Source organism: Onychostoma macrolepis, chromosome 03, assembly GCF_012432095.1.
Source record: "Onychostoma macrolepis isolate SWU-2019 chromosome 03, ASM1243209v1, whole genome shotgun sequence".
Lineage (NCBI taxonomy): Eukaryota > Metazoa > Chordata > Actinopteri > Cypriniformes > Cyprinidae > Onychostoma > Onychostoma macrolepis.
In genome coordinates this window covers 19,599,760-19,622,701 of record NC_081157.1, presented here as the reverse complement: position 1 = coordinate 19,622,701, position 22,942 = coordinate 19,599,760, and the positions used below count along the sequence as shown (strand labels likewise).

The 22,942-nt window shown below is 36.1% G+C and overlaps 1 long non-coding RNA gene across 1 annotated transcript; it reads left to right on the top strand.

Annotated features, from left to right (window-relative positions):
• The first annotated feature begins 17,657 nt into the window (after positions 1 to 17,657).
• On the top strand, positions 17,658 to 20,252 carry LOC131537839 (uncharacterized). Its single transcript, XR_009270404.1, has 3 exons — positions 17,658 to 17,921; positions 18,266 to 18,304; positions 18,719 to 20,252. It is a non-coding gene; the product is annotated as an uncharacterized LOC131537839 (long non-coding RNA).
• Positions 20,253 to 22,942: the final 2,690 nt, after the last annotated feature.

Below are 22,942 nucleotides of genomic sequence, written 5' to 3'. Positions count from 1 at the left end.
CTTGTATCAGAGCGCGGTCACACTGAAGGCGTTCCCCTAGCGTTCTCGGACGCAGCTCGAGTTCCTGAAGAGGAACTAGGTCACAGAGCGCATGAGGAAGGAAAACACAACAAAACAGTCCTGGGGTGTCACAATATGGCAGTAGATATATGCCATTATTTCTTCTTGCTCAGATTGTGCAAACATCCATTTATTATTTTTTCTACCCCCATGCAAAAATAGGATCCATAATAAACAACTGTACAACTAAACAATAAACAAATAAACAAATTGTACAACTAAACCTAACTTAAAGCTCACTGATGCAGCTTAATAGAAAATGGGCCAACTCTTCGAATGTAGGCTGAGGATTTTTATCAGCTCATCAAGCTACAGCATTCATAAGATATCTGGAAACCAACAGAAGTTTTCCTTGTTTGGATGCATATAACAGCACACAACAATTCAACATAAGATGCTTTACTTGGACACAGTATTTTCATAATGCACTTTAGAAAAACGTGAGACCGAGGGCCCATAACACAGCTCATTAGCAATGCTTGTGAAATCGCAGTGCTTAACTGCTTTCCAGATAAAAAATAATAAATAATAAAATGAGAGAAGTGAACGACCAAAACAGAAGGTAATATATGTGGCGATATAGCACACTAGAGGAGACATACAATGCTTTCTCTTAGAAGTGTTTCTGCAGCGTGATCAGCAATAATAACACATCTGTGATTCTAAAAACAGATGGATGGAGTCCATATTCAAAGAGCTCTGTGGCAGTTTCAGAGCTCAATTACAACAGAATATCCACTTGAGTTCTCGATAAATCGCTGAATTTGCGTCTGATAATGCCACAAGGGGACATATAATGTAGAGGAAAAAGTGTTTAAGAAAGTCTGCTGTTTGAAAATCAGCATCTACTTTTTGAAATGTCACAAAAAGTTTGATGTATACAAAAGGGGGGAAACAAAAAGACCCTTTCTAGTCTGTCATGAAATTATTGCCCACTGTTACATTTATGTTTCAAAGAAGACTTCTAAGGTTAGAAGTAGAACTGAAAACATCAAGAAACCATATATAATACCAGTATTGTTACCCAGCTGAGGGCAGAGGCAAAGTGTGAAATCAAGGTTTTTATTCTATTTTATTTTTGAGATTCAAGAGGCTGCTTCTGCTTCTTGAGAACCTGCAATAGGTCATTACATATAAATTGGACCTGTACTCACAGCAACATGACAGTCATGATTGGGTCAAAATGACCCTCTTCCCCCAAATTACCTTTATTAGGCCTTTCCTGAAGTGTTAGACTCTTCCCACTGACAGAGAGGAGTTTGACAGTCTTGCCTACTAAGACTTTTGACTATCAGCATAAAGTCTGTCTACATTCCAGGCTTATATTACATATATTATATTACATATAAAGATGTACATTAGTAATAATGTTTATACAAACACATTAAAATGTAAATTTAAAGTAAAATGCAATTTAATCTAATAGCAAATGACAATGCAAGTGCATCAACATCACGTTTCTGCTGCACCGATATTATGTGCCTTATTTTCATAAAAAAAAATTTTTTCTTTCATTTCACAAATTTCCAGTGAGTGGTGCTAAAATGCACATTCAAAACATGACCATGACCACAATTTTATTATGTTGGTACAGGGACGTATTGCGGAATTCAAATGTCTGGGGAGTGATGCTAAAAGGTTAATGCTCAATTGTGTTCAAGCACACAATTCAAGGCATCAAGCAAATTTTCGTTTTGAGTTAAAATTTCGCGGAAGACGCAATTGAGGCGTATATAGCAGTGCACCAAACGTGTCGTCTGGCGCGAATTTGCATCTATTCACATCTTTGTGTCGACTTTGTATGTAATCTACTTGCACAAATAATTAAATTTGCTTTTGGTGTGCACACCCCATTACATATGAAGCTATATATGACGTCCAAAAGTATCAGTTTTAAAATCGTGCAGCATGTTAAAATTATTTTGAAATCACAACACAATACAGTTCAAGGAATTTTGTGGAAATTTGGCTTTCTTAATTGAAACTCTGACACTGTAAATAATAATTTGTGTGAAACTGCCTCTAGTGTTAATTTCAACTGGAAACTTCAGAAACTCATAGGTAAAGGTACATTTTTTCAGTTTTGCTAAAATGTAGGTAGAGGAGCGCATTTCCAATGAGCGTGGGTAGTGCAAGTGTCTGAAAACATTGCGTTCGGTTTACACTTAAGTATATTCTTTCAAAGTATATAATTTCCCTAATAAGTACTTTTTTTAAAGTATGCAAAAGTGTACGTTTTCATAGTGTACATAGTGCACAGTGCCGTATCCATTGTGCTGTGTGATAAAACTGCACATTTTAGAGTGGCCTTTTATTGTGGCCAGCCTAAGGCACACCTTTGCAATAATCATGCTGTCTAATCAGCATCTTGATATGCCACACCTGTGAGGTGGATGGATTATCTCGGCAAAGGAGAAGTGTTCACTAACACAGATTTAGACAGATTTGTGAACAATATTTGAGAGAAATAGGCCTTTTGTGTACATAGAAAAAGTCTTAGATCTTTGAGTTCAGCTCATGAAAAATGGGGGCAAAACCAAAAGTGTTGCGTTTATAATTTTGTTCAGCGTGATTTAGACGAGTGTGTAGGAGTGCGTACAACTTATGTTTATGAACAAATATGCATGAGAGAGTGCAAGTGAGACTTTATACAGTCTTTAAAATGGTAAAAACAACCTTAGTTAAGTAACTTTACAGCATACTCAAGTGCATCTATTTTAAAAAGCCAGCAATCTTAAATAAAAAAACTCTTGGTTTTAACCAAATGCAGTTTGGCTCCCAGAATAATTTGTTCAAGCTGAGGCAGATTCCAAAGAGATGTTTTGCCTTTTCAAGGTTACATAATTTTAACATTCCTCCCTCTGTTTTAGCATGACTGGAGGCTACACTGTGAAGGACAGAAGACTGTGGTATCCACTTCTCCGTGTTTCTCTGTCCCTGCTGACCCAGAGGCGGCTGGAGTAGGAGAGTTGGGACTCATTTTCCGTGGCTCTCTCCCATGTCAGTTAACCAGCAGGTACTCGGACTGATGCACTTACTGAGAGTCCGCAGGCAGAACTGACTCTTTTGAGCCCACTCCAACGCTAAATTGCATTCTGCCCTCTTCACCCACAAGTCCCTGAAAACAACACAGCGGCATCGAGAGAGCTGAGAGACAGGAGCTTGCTGCTCCCTCTACAGTTTACACTGCCAGGACTACAATTTCTTGCATACCGGAGAGAAAAAGTTGAGGTGCCTTCGGGCTTGTGCGAGGGTTGGGAGAGCTCTTATGTGCCCTTTTCTACATCTCCCATTTCTCTCTCTGCCCGTAGTCTCTCTGTTCACTCTCATTCACTTTGTCCTTTTGCTATCTTAATGCTTTCTTCACGATTTTCCCTATGTGCCTGTGATATTTTACTTCTACAGTGATAAGAGATCCAGGCTCTGTTTCTGATCTTCTTTCACATTTTATGGCTAATCAAAGTCAAAACAGCACAAAATCCACACACAATGTATTTAAAGAAAATATCATGAGTGTCTAAACAGAAATTGCACACCTCATGTCATTTACCGTAATACTTCTAATTGACATATATGTTATTTACCGTAACTGTTCTAATATGTCGAAATGTACCATAGAAATACACATTGTATGTTTCAGAACTAGTAATGCATAAAACACATATATTAGAATATTAGAACATATGCCAGAAAAAAAAACAAACAAAAAAAACAAATAGAATACATACATTCCCAGTGAAAATCATGACAATTATTGAATTTATCCATATAGAAAACATTCACATAATCATAGACACACTACCAATGTAAAGGCTGTTCCAAAAGGCTAAGAAACCTTTTAGCAAAAATTCTAAGGCATTATATTTAAGCTTCAGGGAAAAAGTAATCCCATAATACATTGCAAGAAGCTCAGAGAAGAAAATCCATCCAAGATGTTGGACAAAATAGGAAGAATATATATATAAAAAAAAATGTTTAGAAATCTTGTTTAGAAGTTCTAAATACTAAAGACGTTGAAGCGGATGTCATAACAAATGTCGGTAGACTGGTAAGATAAACAAGCAATTCATTCATAAATTTGTACGGCCTTACGCTCACTAGGTGTGGAAATACAAACGGAAGACAGAAGACAACAACTGAAAAGGGGCATAGCTACATAATGTCTATATCTGCAGTCACAAATGTGACATAATCATCTTTTATTGTTCACATGCCTTATTATCATACAAATTCATAGGTCAGAGTTCTCCATACAATTGTATGCAATGGAATGTGAAACTTTTTCACATTAGTGTGCCTTCGCCTTCATTTTAATGCTTATTAGAGTATGTCATTGCTAGTTTAGCATCTTGCTAATGTAAACACTATTGAAATCAATACTTGTGTTCCAAAAAGGCATACTTGTAATAATCAGTCCACTGTTGGCGAGTTTGATGAACCCAAGTTCAGTTTATTAAAGAAAACATAAGCAGATACAAAATAACCAAAGTCGACTTGACTTGAAAAAAAAAAAAGACAACAGATTACATGAAACAAAGCTAGATAAGAGACAATGGGAACATGAGGGCTATATATACACACGGACTAATGACCTAACAAGGAACCAGTCAGAACAAAACACAAACCAATGAAAACAAGACACATAAACAGGGGAACACATGACGGGATCACATGAGGGGCAAGGGGATCACATAACAGGAAACAGGAACCATGACTGTGACAAACATCAAAATAAAAGTCTAGTCTATTAATTTTATATAATGTGCTAGTTTGTCATCCAACATCCTGGCAGCCCTACGCAATTAAAGCTGCAGCCTTTAAAAGTGCATTAAGTGTCCATAATTTCACACTTCATTTTTTGGTTAAATAAGTGCATCATCCATGTATCTGAAGTGCACAATTATCATGTGCTCTGTCTCAATTTATTTTAACTATTTAATTACTATGATAAATCAGTTCCAAAAATAAATAAGATTGAACCCAAGATTTGGTAATAAAATAGCATAGTGAGAGATTATGACATATTGCATTTTCAAATTCAAAGATGTTATGTATGAGTAAATTGTGAGTCATTATAGATTTAGTCACTGACCCTGAAATAGAAAATCACATTATACTAAAGGAGAAGAAAAAATGTGCATGATTTACATACTATAAGCTATAGGCAGAATGCAAATGACTATAAATCTCTATATCTTAAACTTGCATTTGCAATTCCTGCTGTAGCAATTATTCAAACCCTACCTGTTAATATAGCTACATACATCTGTGCTTCCACCACACTATCTATTAAGGGTAAAGGTCAGGATGATTAATCTAAATCAAAATTATGCTAATTTTTTTATTTCACAGTAATAATCTAATGCTGTGGACAGATTGCACTACTTTCCCAGAAAGACTCATGGATTAACATTACGCTGCAGTCTATATAATTACAGCAAAACAGTCTTCCCGTAGCTTCCTTTAGCTCAGAGAAGAAGCCTAATCAGATTTATCGCAGGCTGCTTCTGTAATTATTTACTCCATTAGCCATTAGTGGCCAACACAAAGTGCACTGGTTTGCAAAATTAGAATCCTTATCTGAATGTTCCAGAAACTTCACTGTATCTTCCACCCAAATGTATAAATTTAATGGGATATGCAGAAGTTTGTTTAAGGATATACTAAGGACATTCCAGTATCGGCTGCTGTTCTCCCAACATTTTAGACAGGAGTTGCATGCTTGCTTACAACGGAGGAAACCAGGAACATCGTTCCAGTCCCGAGTTATGAAGGGGACCTACTTAAATGTATCTTTCCCTGTTGAGTGTGTGGCTATAGGGCCTATCCTAAAAAATATTGTCCCAGGCAGTGAGAAGACTTACATACTGAAAACGTACATAATCTAGAATACAATTTTTGGAGAGGTTAATATTTAGAAACATCTGCAGGATCTTTATGGAATGAGATATAAATCAAATTGTGAGATATAAGTTCATTTAACATACGCATGTCACAATGGGAGCACTGTCACTGCTTTTTTTTTTAAATAAGAGATAAAAGCATGCAAAGTTACTACTAGTGAAAACTCAGTCATGCACTTAAATTTTTAACTCAAAACCTTATAATAAATATAAGATACAGATATACCTTGAGATAACTCTAGCCCACTAATAATGGACACATTTTAGAATATAAAAGTTAATTTTAGAATATAAAATGTGGAAATCATTTTAAATACAGCAGTCATACTTAGTTTTTAATTTGATCAGTGAACTCCTGAGGGCTTCCTGGTGGATGTGATCCATACATGCATCCTCAGACACTGAATGTCTGCAGGCCTGTACTGCCGTTGTTTTCTATTCAAGACTGTTTTATCCAAATTCCCTTACTTAGAAGTCTTTTTGCCTTCAGCCTTGTCTTAAGGCAAGTAAAACATGCTCATTTGGATTGAGGTCAGGTGCCTGATTTTCCAGCCAAGAGCAATTCACATTTTGGCTCAGAAGAAAATCCTTAGTTGTGTTTACTGTACGTGTGATTGTCATTGTCATTGTTCTACCACAAAAAATAAGCATGCAATATGTTGTCATGTTTTGAAATATTACGCCAGATTTAAGCATATAAGATGTTCTTGGATACTTTAGACTTCAGCCCACTGTTATTGTCACCCATAATAAGCAGTCACATCACAAGACAAGTGTACGGGTTTAAATGGCAAGCGTACGTGCTCAGGGCACATTATGAGCAGTTGGGTTTTTGCTCCTCTTCTTTATTTCATCAATATAGTCCCAGTTGTTTCAAACTGGGGTCCAGAATCATTTGAGGAATAAGAAAAATATCAAAGTTGTCAAAGTTAATGTGGAACTTTAAATGTTTATTACATATTCTTAATGCAATCATTTAATGTATTTTTTGAAATTATATTTATAGTGAAAAGTGATTTACAAATAGATCTGAATTTAAATTAACTTTATGCAAGTTTATACAGCCAATATGCTTTTTCCATTTACATTAAAACCTGGGTAGACACAATCCGAAGTAGGCTACATGTATCTTGTTTCATTTTTCACACTGCTCATAGTTTATCATGGGTTAGTAATGTAGTCAGGTTTCACGGGTTTCACACTGCACATTTGTAAACCCCGGGTTAACACTCTCGTTTGCATATTACTTATTGAGGTATGCACTTATTTGATTGGTTTGTCTGTTGCTAAACAACTCAAATATTTGTACATAACCACATGATGCCATGTTACAACTCATTCCTCTGATGCCCCTTAAAAGCACCAAGACTTTATACAATGTTTTTTTCTGCGACAATTTAATATCGAGCAGTCAAGCTGCAATGGCAGACATTCTGTGTTAGAGCACATTTTGATATAATACCCTTAAAATCTCCCAGCCACTTAAATCGCTGAAAGCCGAGTTCATTCGTAGGGAAGGTTAGGTTATGGCGTGCCTTTGTCTCATGTCCTTTGGCCCTTACGCTTGAATAAAGGCCTGTGTTAAGTGCTGAACACTGAAGCAATTCTTTGGAGCCTCACACACTTCCTGTGGGGCAACTCTACATGAGGGGAGAGTCCTTGACCCAATTACAAAGAACACATTTGATATGTGCTGGATCATAGCAGTACCTGCATGAGTGTTTGTCAAATTATAGGCAGTGCAGATGGGTGAGTGCCATGGAACAAATAATGAATTATTTATTTTAAAGTATTTGTTGCACTACCTTTATGTTGATGTAGAAAAATCATTGTTTAACAGTAAAACATTTCACAAAGAAAATCATAATTGAGACCAATGGGAATTAAAAAAATAAATAAATAATTTACATATAATCTATCTATAATCTAAAACATATAATTATTTAGCATCATTGAATCAACCTGAATACAATAATTTATACAAACAAATCTATTTTTATGTTTGAAATAAGGTATTTTATATGCTCTTTAAGGTAACAATTGCAGGTTAACACCTTTTACAGTTTAAAAACAATGCTTTATAACATATAATGAAGGTATTTCTAGAGTTTTAAAGGGTCACACTTATAATGTTATCAAGATTTTTACATTGATTTTACATGGCAGATTGTAGACTCGGAAGTAAACCGCCCACTGCTATGATTGGCTAACAGTTGTTTGACAGCCTACATCCTTCACAGATGGACACTGAAGTGATTTAAGTTAAAAACGCATAAATACTCAGTACATATCAAACGCTCTGTTTAACAAAACAAAGCAATAGTGACCAGTTGCTCTTGTGCGTTGCGACATTACTATCGGATCCAATATAGTCAGCACAGCATTGTCTTTTAGTTTCAGAAAATTCCTTTCTGAAAATCCCGTGCCGAATTGTGCCTTGTTTATTAATGAATCTGCAGTAAAATTAAGTGAACAAAGGACCAAGTTCTTACTGATGTGGTCTGGCACTTCATTAAGAATAAAGTTCATGTTGTTGCCGGTAGCCTCGTGGGCAGCATGTTGATATGCAGTGCCATTGCACTTTGGGAGTCGTGAGTTCGAGTCCCAGCTTGCAGACCTTTCCCGATCCCATCCCACTTCACTTCCTGTCAACTTCTGTCCTATCAAAACTAAAAGGCAAAAATAAATCTTTTTTTTTTTCTTCTTTTTTTTAATAATAAAGTTTATCATTTGATTCCTGCATAGACTGTGTTTGCCTTTATTTTTATTTACACTACATGCATGAATCGGTGGGCGGGGCTAAAAAGGCAGTGATGTAGAAACAGGCGTTGATCTTCTTCTGTGGAGGTGGTGTTTATCCACACTATTACATCATAGAGTAGAACATTTCACAAGCTGCCATTTTGGCAGACTGGCTTCAATATAAGCTGTTTTTAGACTAACAACGAAGTTTTGAGCTCTGAAAAGTAAAAGATGTTTTTATAGTACAATGACCTCTTATTTTTTTCTCAGTTCATGACCCCTGTAATACAGTGCAAATTGAATTGTGGATATTTTGAAAAAAAAAAAAAAAAAAGATAAAAAAATAAAATACAATAAAATAAAAACTTGAAAGGACCGCCAAATAGAAGCCTCATAACTATTGGTTTTACATTTTTGGACATGTCTGGCTTGAAACAAACATAACTCCCAAAAAATGTGTCAGACCTGAAAGGCATTAGCAGCATCAAACATGAAGAACTGTTGTTTGTTCCTGAGTCTCACACAGTTAAATTCTAATTGTTATTATCTATGTGACATCACGACAGAGCAATTAACATTCAGGTGTTGTGACATGTTTCTGCAGTTCATCAGAGGACAGGCAGTTGAAATCGAAGCACGTATGTTGAAGAAAAAAAATTATGCAGTGAGCGTTTTGTAATGAGGCCTTGTCCCCTCCTCGAACCCTGGACTGAGCTTTACAATTTCATTCATATCTCATGCTTGATTAAGCTTCATCTACTTCAAGTTTAGGCCAGTCTGGAATGTTAACTCTCCTATGACACAATTATGAAAGTGTATTAGTCTTAAGACTGAAACTTTCCCAAGGTCATATAGTACAATGATTTTTAAGGTTGCCAACAGACATGTTTACTTTAGATGTACTTTCTCCATTAACTCAATTGAATGCAAGTCGATGACATATTGACTATATTGAGATTCGTCATTAAACAGTCATGTTTAATTTACATTTAATTTAATTTACATCACTGTTCATTTAAAAGATGATGGCCTAGTTTCACAGACAGGGCTTAGACTAAACCAGGATTAGGCCATAGTTAAATTTGGACATTTAAGTAATTTTTATAAATGTGCTTTAGGAAAAAAATATTACTGGTGTGCATCTTGAGACAAAACAAAGGCACTGACATGTTTTAAAATCAATCAGTGCAAGTTTCTTTCAGTTGAAACAGCTCAGACTTACATTTTAGTCTGGGACTAAGCTTGAGCCTATGGATGCAGAGCTATATTTCAGCTATTTTAATTCATGAAGATTATTTTCATTTTCAATAACTTTTAAATGTCATTTTGATTATTAAATGTGAATTTTAAGGATTAAAATTAGTGAATTTAATCATTTAAAATATTATATAATTTCTAATATTTGACAAAAAACTTAAACTTTTATCCAATGTAAATTTTTGCAAGGTTGGTGACGTGTGGATTGAAAAGTCTTCTAATTGCCATTACACAGATAACTGGTTAGTACTAAGTGGTTCAGTTGGTTGAATATTATAATAATATCCAACAAAATTTAGTCACTGTAGGCAGGAAAAAAAATTGTAATCTGGATATGAAAACAATTTTCTGATGTCAGACAGAACAAAGTATTTGTAGAAAAGGACTATTTCTCATTTAACAGAGCTGTTTAAACAGTATTAAAGGCACATCAGCAACAGAAAAAGAAAAGTCCATTTAATTGTCAGGGTCAGAGAGAGGGTAAATTAAAACTAAATTAAACTAAACAGTTGTTGGTGCAAAAACCTTGACTAACATTTTAATTGGATCTTAGTATTAAAGGATAATAATAAAATATAAAAAAAAGTATGATGTGACCCTTTTAGTTCCTACTCTTTCTTGAAATTAATTAATGTAAAGAATTTTAGCTCCCTGAAGTTATGTTTTAGCATGAAAACTGATCTTCATAAATTGAGTTGAGCATCTATCTGTCCCTGTAGTACGATCAAAAAGAAGATTGAAAAATTACATTGACATAGACAGCTGATGTTTTATGAGTCACCTGGTGACTGATTCTTCCAAGCAGGAGTAAATTATAATATCATTACATATGATGATACTGAAGATTATTATTATTATTATTATTATTATTATTATTCTAAAGCACTATTTTCTCAAAAATACAGGTAATTTGCTTCGGATGTTTTTTTTTTTGTTTGTTTGTTTGTTTTTTTACAGACATTGTGTGAAGCCCCCACAAACTGTGGCTTAAATTTATGGATTTGAATTACATAATTTCTATCCATTTGGATTACACAGTGTTAACATAAACTAATAAACATGATGTGGTGTATATATTTGTCAGTCATACATAAATAAAACATGCAAAAACAGGTAAGATTTATGTAATAGTACAAACTGAATATGTTTTAAATACAGTAACGACGTTTATATATTTATCATCAATAAATCCAGTTTCTTTTAATCTCATATATTTAACTAAGTGAATTTTGCTTGTTCCACAGGTAGTCATATTTTAATTAACCACATTCCTACTTTTTAATATTGAATACTACTTTTGAAATGAATGAATACCTACTTGTAATAACTGAATAAATTTAATTTATATTCGTGCTAATTTTAAGCAATTTGTATAAATGCATTTTGAAAATATTGTTATTTAAATGAAATCAAATAGATGCAAATAGTTAAAGGGATAGTTCACCCAAAAATGAAAGTTCTGTTATCATTTACTCACCCTGAAGTTGTTCCAAACCTGTATGAGTTTCTTTATTCTGCTAAACACAAAAGAAAATATTTTTGGAGTGTGTGTAACCAAGTGTGGGGGGGGGAATACTATGGAAGTCAGTGGCTACTGTTAACTGTGGTTACCAACATTCTTCAAAATATATTATTTTGCGCTCAGCAGAAGAAAGAAACTCATGAAGGTTTGGAACATGTGGATGGTGAGTAAATGATGACAGAATGTTCTTATTGCATCATAGTTTAGTTTGTTTACGTAAAAACTGTGTAATCCAATTTCATGGAAATTTTATATGCCTAAATTAATTTTTTTAGAGTGTACCAATAACCTCTCCTTCCGAATTTATGACTGACACCGAGCTTATCTAGAGCTGAAAAGTTTATGTTCACGTTTCAGTAGGTTCAGCTCCAATTTAAAGCCTACACCGAATAAGTTACATACTTTCTACCTTCACAAACTGCTGTCATGTCAGCAAATTCTGCTGTGGCCACAAGTAAGGAACAGATATAATCATTCGCAGACTTAAAATGCTAATGGGGAAACTTTTCGTTCTTGCCTCAGGGACAGCAAACACCTGTCAAGTGTTTCTCCGCATATCAAGGAGACATCGCTTGAAAAGTGTTTTTAAAGCTGGGACAGTGAGATCTTCAAAGGTATAGATCAGTAAATGAGGAGCCCTTGCAGATATTTCACACAACTTTTTGAATGTTTCAGTGTTGGCGGACGAAGAAATGAATGAGATGAATTATTCATCTAGTGTGGAGGGTGGTACACATTCATCTCAGGCGCACTTGATAAACTAGTTTTAAATGATGTCTGACGTGGAGGTCTGAATGTCAGGCGGCAGACAACAGCCTTCCAAACTCATTCAGTTCAACTAAAGTTTCTTTTCATCCTCTAGTCAGAAAGGCAACAGATGACCCTCTTATTCATATGTTAGGAATGCGTATTTTATATAAAAAAGTTGACACTTAAGAAATGTAAAGATTATCACTCATTCACTAATCTTCTTTCCCTGCAATGAACTGTTAACTTGAGACTTGAGTAACTTGCTGCTACTAGTTCATTTAATCTGTGATACGAACCTCATTTGGCCCCAGAATTGAAGTCCGATTCTTTAAGAAATTGTTCAAAGATCAACTTAAGAAAGAAGTTAAGAAATGAATGAAGATAAAGTTTGAATGAAGTTCCACTTCTTAAGAAGTTCTATAATATCTTAAGATGAAAATGACAGACGTTATCCTACCCGTAAGAACAATGATTCTTAAGAAGATTCTTTTCAAGAATTTGAATTCTAAACAATCTTAACAATCTCAAGAAAAAAGATAAGAACATTCCTAAGAAGTATTTAGGCGAACATCTCTTTTATAAATAACAACATAATAAGAATTTTAAGAGGGTTAAATAAAAAATTAAAAAATGGGTTTTTTTCAACAAAGTAACAGCATATGGGTTTGGAACAACAAGAGTGTGTAGGCCTACATAATGACACTTTCATGAACTGTTGTAATGTGTTAATTAAAGCATTTAATATTTGTCTGTAATATTTCTAACTGTAAGCAGATTATTGAAAGCCCATATTGATGCAGCCAATTATCAAGGAGTCCAAGACCAGGCATTTAGAGAGATTTAGAGCATTATTACCTCTGAATACCTCTTTTATCGCAGTGTGTCAGCGTTGGCTCTGAAGATACACGTTTGCTTTCTCTTGTGTGTCAGGCAGCAAACATGAAGAGATGAGATGACTCGTGAGTAATGAACAGAGGAAATGGACCATATGACTCTGTCATTCTATTTGATATGTAATTCATCCACTGTCATACATGAGATGCTGTATTTAGACTGCAGCTTTCTGAAGTCTGTCTCTTTGTGGTGATATCTGCACGTCAGGATGATGCCTCACAGCAGGCTGGATGTGTCTTTCAAATATTGAAAGAATTGCTATAAGAGGACTGTAGTTTCTTATTCACAGACTATTCGTTGCTTTTAAAAACAATTACAAAAGCATGTCTATGCTTAAGGTTGACCATGTGTTGGCCAACTGCATTTCATCATTGACATACAGAAGACTCATTAAAGTAATGGGAATCAAACCCATGACCTTGGTGTTGCAAGCGCCATGAACTATTCTTAATGCCACACACACTACACAATTTCAGCTATGATTTTCCACTCAGGCATTAATGGAAAACGCCAACAAAAGCACAAATTTGGAAGCCAATTGGTGCTCATTCATGTGAGTGACGATGGCTATGTATGAATTATCAAAGACACGATCTGAGAGAAAGAGCAGATGCATCACAGATGAGAAACATTCAGCAGATTAAATATCTAGACCTGTCTGTGATTCAAGTCCTCTAGTCAAATGTGTTTTGTAGTGTTGCATAGTGAGAAAGAATAGCAATCTGATGACTTTACTATGAACGCATTAGTCAAGTAATTAACTATTAGCCATATGCTACAGTATATACAATAATATAATTCAGAAAAAATAAAAATAAAAATACTTGGTGGCAGCACACAGCTGTGTTGTACTCTCAAAAACAAATCAAAGAAGATATTGAAATCTATGAATAAAAAATAAACAGAAGCCAACAACAACAATAACAACAAAGGACAACCACCTTGATGATTGTGAGATCAAGATTTACTTGAATTTGTGTAATTCCAGTCTGAAGTTCTCACTATATGGCCCTGTTTATACCTGGTATTGAGATGCATTTTGGTCAACTGGATCGCAAGTAGATGGGAAGACACATTCCCATTTACACCTGGTGTTTTAATTTGTCATTTTATAGCACTTTTCTGATTTCTTTGAGGGGAGGGTCTATGGGTGGTTAGTATAAGCGGGACGAGCTAATATTGTGCAAATAAGCTTGCACAAAAGTAACTGATACGATGAGTAGCAGCTTTCATTTCCAAACTGATAGCCGCAAAACTATGCCAAATGCTGTGGGTTTGTGTTAGAATTAGCACTGGCAAGACAACATTGTCCTTTTTATATTTTTTCGCCCTTCAACCCAATCTTACCATTTCAGATGGCAAAGTTTAAATCCCATCTGGCTAGTGTGCCTCATCAACACCTCTTGTAATATTTAAGAATAATGTCAGTAGGCAGAGAGGTGGTGGTCTGTTTGAATGCATTTGAGCATCTATACAAGAGGTGCCCAATCCTGTTCCTGGAGATCTACCGTACTTTAGTTCCAGCTCTGCTCCAACACAGCTGTCTTTAATGGTCGAAACTGCACAAGCTCAAAACCTTTTGGACTCCATTTTCACCTGTATTTACCGTTGTCCACTTATGATTGGATCGACAAAATGCATCTTAAGACCAGCAGTAAACAGGGCCTATGTGCCAGGATCCTGTCACTTTTGTTGGTCTTAAGGTCATGACACACCAAACTGATATCAGAGGACTAGAGGTATGTTTTGCATTCTGGGACCACTATGGGATGCTGTTTGCTGGTTTGCTGGTCTTCAACATAGGATGATGGTTGCTGGTGTCCAACATGGGATGCTGGTTTTCTGGTCTCCAACATGGGATGATGGTTGCTGGTTTGCTGGTCTTCAACATGTGGGATGATGGTTGCTGGTTTGGTGGTGCTCAGCATAGGAAGCAGGTGTGCTGGTGGATCCTTTGGGTTCTGGTATGATCCCAGCAAAACCACAACAAAACTCATGTATGTATTATATATCATGTTTCTTGTTGCATGTTCATAGTTAAATAAAGACCAAATATCCAATTAATTTTAATAAATAAAATAAATTAAAATAAATGATTATAAGGAAAACACATGATGCAGGTTACATATTTAAGCACATATGATGGCACAGGGATGAGGTTAGGTGTGTCATGCAGTGTCCAGCTCTGCCTTGCCTTGCCTTGCCATGACTGTGTGTTTTCTACTAAAGAGTAGTTTTTGTTTGTATTTGCTTTGAAATTAAAGAGCTAGTTCACCCAAAAATTTAAATTATGTCATTAATTACTCACCCTCATGTCGTTCCAAACCGGTAAGAACTTCTACGGAACACAAATTAAGATATTTTTGATGGAATTTGAGTGCTTTCTGACCCTGTATAGACAGCAAAGTAACTACCACGTTCAAGGCCCAGTAATGTAGTAAGGACATCGTTAAAATAGTCCTGACACAGAACACGCATGCGCTGTTATTGTAATTGTTGAAGTCATTATTTTTGTTTTCTTTGTGCACAAAATTTATTCTCGTAGCTTCATAAAATTACGGTTGAACCACTGATGTCACATGGACTATTTTAACTATGTCCTTACTATGTTTCTTGGCCTCGAACTTGGTAGCTGCGTTGCTGTCTATACAGGGTCAGAAAGCTCCCAGATTTCATCAAAAATATCTTAATTTGTGTTCCCGAAGATGAACGAAGGGGTTAGAGTTAAAGTAAGAGTATATTTGACAGCATACAATATTTTAAGAATACTGCTGAAAATTTAAGATTACTGTAAAATACTGAGTCAAGCAGTGGGGTAAGCTTAAGGTGGGACTATTTGTTTGTCAACCAGTGATGGAAGTGTAATTATTATTATTATTATTTTTATTTTATTTATTTTGCAATTCTGCCTGGTGATAAAAAGGCTGGTGGAACAGAAACTTCAGCTTTAACTTGCATTGAACCCAGAACTTTCCTTGAGGACATGCATTTTCTTGTAGATAAAACATTTAGCAAAAATGTGCAGTGAGAGATTTTCACCTTAGGGGCCATTCACACAGAACACATTTTCATTTAAAAATGTAGGAGAGACCTGGACTTATTTTAACTCGAGTGTCACATTTTTAGTACGTCATATCATGTGTGAAAAACACATGAAAGGTAACATTCCAATATCTTAAGGGCATGATATGTAAGTTTTCGCTGCTAGAGGGTGCATATTCAAAACAAACAAAGAAACAAAGGAGTAGTTTGATGACGCCATGACTGAGTGTGGAATCATGGGAGTTGTCGTCTTCTTTCGACAGGACTCGGGCAGAAATCATGTTCATGGATGAGCTAATGTATTAAAGATTTATTAACGTCGTAGTATGAAGCACGGTGAGGCTGAAAGCTGTTGAAGGGAAACAAGGCCGCTGAACGAGCATGACACACGGCTCGAAAGCAGCGGAGCTTTTATTATGCCACAGTTGACCGCTTCCGCTCCTTCCGGTCGTGCGTATGTGGGGTAAAGCAGCGCTGTTTTATCATACTAGATACATTTGAAAGTTCTGTTATAATGCTACTCTGTGCGGTCGTCATCTGTATAATAAAACGCATAACATATTAAAGCATCTTTGGTGTATCTATATTTTCAATCGAGGGTGTATGTCGTTATTGGCAGGCGACGCAATGACCAGGGACGAGCCACTATTTAAAATGGCTATTTCTCTGGATTTAAACATTCTTTGAAACATTTGGGATAATGTAGGTACACAAGTCAGCAAAACATATAACACTGATTTTTGGATATTTTAATTTTAAAAATCTTACATATTGTGCCTTTAAAGGCAGGGTAGGTGGTTTGGTTTAACATCATTGGTTTAACAGCATAACATTTTTTGTTATGCTGGTTGAAAGTCTCTTCACATCACAAGTTAAATGGTGTAAATTTATATGTATTTACATCATTTGTGGAAGGAGCAGGACCATAAAATTCTCTTCCAATCATATCCCTCAGCCTGTCATCGTTTGTATTTGCATACCTCTGCGCACCCTGTTCACGCAGACATGATACTTCATCAGCGTGTTCATTACGCTATTGCAGACTGAGCGAGAATTAAAGGCGTTACTATTTTAATATTATGCGCTTTGTTCTGTAATATTTTCTCTGCGGTGAATGAGACATGACTTAATCTGATAGCCTTGCATTCAACCCTCCACCAACGCTGTCTCTCATCTTATGCTTTCAAAGCTAGCTTGCTAATGCTAGCCTCTCCGAAATCGCCTACCCAACCTTTAAACCGCAAAGGCACAAAACTGATAAAAATATGTACCTTGAATGTGATTTAAATAGTGTTGGATAAAAGCATCTGTTAAATGCGTAAATGTAAATAGAAAAAAAATTAAGCACAGTGAAATGCAAAATGTCCCATATGAATGGCCCTTCAGCATGCTAACGTTTAAAAACCTTTTACACGTCCTGTGTTGCAGGATAACATGAATCAGTTTCTGTAGTGGAGGAACCTCAGTAGGATCAAGCTAACCTTTAATGTTTCTTGCTTGCTAGTATCAGCGTTTGAAGTGCCTGCATCTATTAATGGCATCATACAGCAAGTGCATGTATTCAGCACACCTCAACCCTATGTGACACTGATCTGGCACTGGAAAGATTGGAGATCCCATGCAGACCCAACTATAATCTCTTGCTTTTGCTTTTGCTTTTGCTTTTGCGTTGACGATGATGAGTTCCGTGCCTGCCTGCGGTATAATTATAAGCATCTGTGTGGATACCCAATTGCCTGGAAGAAATGCAGGTATGAATATTTCATTGTAGACCCTAGTGCTTACGAGTTCAGCTCAGACAGATAACGCCACAGAGAGGAGCTGTTCATTAGAAAGCGCTGCAGAGGAGAAGGAGAGGTGCAAACACTGTGACTCACTGCTCACATTCCTGCCCTATAATTATGGAGTCACTGTTCCGGCGGCAGAGGTCAGGGGTCAGAGGGCATGGGGTTAAGCGACAGAACACTGGATGTTGATTTCTCATTATACCAGAGACCAATCAATACCATTCATCTGACAGAAAAACCTCAGCATATCATAAAAGGTGATGCTTATGATATGTTTGATGATTTCTTCTGATGTTTTTCATTTTCAGAATATGCAGAGACCAGTGGCATGTGGTGAAATGAAATAAGTGAGCATTGTTCCCTGTCTAGCTTTGTGTTCTTTGTAAGGTTGTTTGTTCAATTATGGACAAAAGAAAGACTGTGGGGAAAAGAAAAAAACAAAAATCTAAATAAATATGTCAAATTTATTTATTTTGTCCACTAACAATGTGGATATTTTTTTTCCTAAAACTAATAATAATAATAAAAAAGTTATTTCCACCACAGCTCACATGATGTATTTTTATTTATTTATTTTTAAATAAACCTTGCTAAGGTTAATTTCATAGTTACAATTTAAATACTAATTAATTTGTTTACACTTGTTTACACAATTTGACAGAATTACATCTTACAGATATAACAAATATTCTCTTTATATTATATTTACCTTGTTTTTCTTCATTTTCCTCACGCCTTATATTTCTTCTCAACGCTTCGAGGGGGCCTCGTGGTGAATGGACCAAGGGGGACAAGGAATGTGATCGCGAACGGACCAAGGGGGCCCCGCTACCTACCTTGCACCGGGCCCTGCATCAGCTAAGGACAGCCCTGTTTCTCAAGCTCTTCAGTGAACAAGTAGCCAACAATAACTCTAAGGAAAAAAAATAAATAAATAAAACTTTATTAGGAGCACAGGTGTTTAGTTTTGTGGAAATGATGCCACAACTTAAATAAATATATAGATTAATTAAATTATTGGCATAGCAGTCTGTTGTACAGAAAACATTGTAAAAATAGCACTCAGAAGTATCAATCACTTGTGATTGTTGTATGCAGGATGTATCCAGCGGTCATTGAATGGACAGTGGGCGGTCTACGTGCATGGCTGTGACTTGTGGCTGAGCAAAAATTATGTACATTTAATTATTTAACAGAGCCTTTCAATTCAGTATTCTTCCTCAGGGCCCTAATACCTGAAGACAGGATTTGGTTACAAATCACCGCTGTCACGCTCAAGTCTTGATTTACCGACACATCACAGCCACATCTCCATTCTCTCCATCATCTCAGAGCATGATGTAATTTCCTCTCTTGTCACTGGTGGACCTTCAACTCTAACTGCACCCACTTCTGTATCACTTCAGGGCCAGATATATTATTCCCCCACAACCCTTTCTCACAGGGCAAAACTAAATTCAGAGAGATTAAAGACTTGTCTTTGGGATTTTTGATAGGTGAATGTGTATAAAACTCAAGGTTAGACCTGAAGCTTTGCATGCTTGGACAAACCACCTCTCTCCAGATTCTCTTGCTGAGGTTTTGAGAAGGAAAAAAAAAATATATGAAAACATTTTTGGGGCCAGTGATGCATGGCCATCTGAATTAGGGTTGTAATATAACGCTGCTCATAAATGTGAGATGGCATTGAGGAGGCGGACGCTGCCAGCAGCTCCACCATTAGGACTCATTTTCCACTCTTAATAGCACAGGCACCTTGTTTAATAAGCATGGATTACAGGTCATAAAGGGCAATGGAGCACTGAATGCCGGTGATCTGGTGAAAACACTGAATAATATCGCCTGCCCTCACCTGGTCACTGGTGAAGAGATGACGACAGTACCAGTGATGGGCCATTTATTGTATATGGATCTAAGGAATCTTCATATTGGTTCAGGGTTTTTTACAGACAGTATACACCCTTGGATTACAAGACTGTACACCCTTTCGACTGTATTACTTGTGACATAAAAGCATAAAAATGTCATAAATTAAGTGTCATAAATTACATTTTTACACTAAAATACAGAACACCGATCTCCATCCAATTTAAGTTTTATCAAAACTGTGCAGGGACCCCCAAGGGATCACAATGGGGTGATTTGGGGTCCAAAGAAAAAAAACGAAAAAAAAAAAAAAGTTTAAACCTGCATCTGTCTGCTTTCTTTGGACTAATCAGGCATCATGAGATTAACTGACAACACCAGTTTCTACCACTAAGAAAAACAAAACAAAAACTTAATATAAAGTATAATTTGTCCAGATAATAATTTAAGAGATTTTAAAATATAAAATTACAGTATAAAAGCCAATTATTAAATTTAGTTGTCTTCACAATATCAAACTTATTCTGTTTTTTCACAGTATAGGTTTTTATTCATTAAAATATTTAAATATATTTATATTTGGTGGTCATTATTTTTGGAGGTGTTTGACATTAAATCATTTGAAAAACCCTGGTCTGTCTAATGTAAATAATTGATCATATTTTAGCTATTTCATTGTTTATTCATTACTTATTTTCATTATTTTATTTGCTATTGTTGTTTAATCTTATGATTGTGATAAGGAATGTCTTCATTTCAAGGTTTTTTCAATATGTTGTGAAGCAGATTTTTCATTGATTTTGCTTGGTATAATAACAAAACTTGTTGGATTTGTACTGGTTAGACGAAGTACAGGATGAAGTACACCCTGAAATAAAGTCCAGAGGAAGCACTGAAGTTTAGACACAGTCTAATTAGCCTACTATACAATAAACAGTGTTTTTTTTAATAATCATTTATTCTACTCCTTTCTGCTCTTTCTTAACTTCCTCTGTCAAACTCTCAGGCTGATAGAAGACTTTTATTAAAGAAAATGGATACAGTATTCCTACACACACACACACACACACACACACATACTTATACCTGCATATGGGCCATTCTACAGAATTGGTCCAAAGTCAGAGTTGGAATAAAAAATTGTATGTATGCAAATTGTATAATATCCAAGGAACACATTTCTAGTAATTGTGCAGTTAATTCTCATATTGTATTTTCAGAAAGTTCTAGAATATTTGTCCTCTCCCCAAATTTGTCACTACCAAAACACAGTTCTGTCAGGACCACTATCGTCAAAGGATAGATACTTAGCATAAAGTTTTGGTTTGGCGGTATGGTTCTGTTCTGTGCAAAAACACCCTGCCCATCCATGCAGCCTGTCATGAATGAGCAGGGAGAGCAATAATATTAACCCCCCTAGGGTAAACAGAACAGAAGAAAGCAGATATCATTAATGTACTTAATGATATTTAAGTGTATTTAAGTGTATTTAAATCTGATTCAGCAAGGAATATCAGAAAGACAAGTCCTGACTGTGCGAAAGGAGGAGTTGGGGATGGAGCAGGGTGATTTGCTCCTGAGCAAGCGGAAAAAGTTGCTGATTGATACGGAATAGAGCTTATATAGGAATGCCGCTGTGGCAGTGCAAAATACTTTGGGCCACAATATTTTTTCAGTTTACTTTCGTTTTACGTTGCGCGTTAGGGGTGGAGTGTTTCAATTAATGGCGGAAGAAAAAGGATATAAGGAAGTGATCTTACCCAGGAGGATTGCGTCATCGGTAAGGATTGCAGTGTGAGAGTGAAGTAGGTGGAAAGACGGCCGCGTCAGGAACTGTTGCCTTCTGCGAGCGCTATCTGGTGCGCTATGGAGTCCCACGTGATTTTTTTAAAGCGTTGCACTTCAAGATTATCCGGATTTAGTTAGGTGGTTCTGAAGACAAGTTACGGCTGCTTATTCACCTGTCCTGGTGTCTGATGACCACTAGATACACGCTTCAGCTCCCTCATGACTGTGAACTTGGTCAGTATTTCACGCCACCATTACGCACACTCATTTACTCTCTACACACGCACGCACTCGCATGATATTCATCCCCGCACATTCGGTGGGTTTCTTTTTTGTTTTCCATGACTGGTAAATGATTAAATGTTGCTTTAAGAGTGTGGTTTAATGTTATTGCTTAATTATGAAATGAACAAATGAAATGAACAAAATGCTTATTTAATGTTTTTTGGTTTTTTTCTATGGACAATTTATGAATGACTGTGGATGTGAATCTGCCATGTTGGAAACGTGAAATAGTGTGACGCAATTACTACACGGAGGAATTCCCAATTCACCCTTGAATTGATACAAAGTGCTGAAATGTTTTTTTTCCTGTTACTTATTTTTCAACCAAGATTCTTCATGGACATTGTGGAATAAATCTTCCCATTTCGAACAGTTTTTCTTCTGACTATTTTTTGTGACTTAATATTGTAACAGGTGGTTTTTTTTATTGGCTATCCTGGGTTACTTTAATTTTGTCAGGATCAATCCTGGCTGGCGCCGAAAAAGACTTAAAGAGATTTTATTTGTGCCAGGCGACCCCCACCGTTACAGAGTGGCGCCCGAACAGGGACTTGAAAAAAAATTGTGTATGTGAACTTGAACATTATTTTTGTGAATTGTGTTTGTTGGAGAATTATTGAGACCTTATGGTAAATTGTTAAAGGTTAAAATTTTGAACCATAAAGGAAAAATGTTGCTTTTGGAAATTGTGCTTTTGATTGCGGAGTGTTATTAAATTGGGAAAAGTATTGGTTGACCATTTGTGAAAAGTTTTATATTGTTTAGTGAAAACGTGGTGCAAGAAATTACTGACCCAAACACTATTACTGATTTACATTTTATATTTACTGATTTTCTACTCTACATTTCTTTCACTCACACAAACACAACAAAAACCCAAAACAAAATGGCTACTATCCTCCTTCCCCTTCCACATCAGTGGAAATTGACCCTCCTCCAGACATAGCGACGCCTGCCTGGCCACCTGTGCAGCCAAGACCCATTCTTCTACCTCAGTTTCCCACTTTCCACTTCACCCCAACTCAATTCAGCAGTCCCCATCCCGG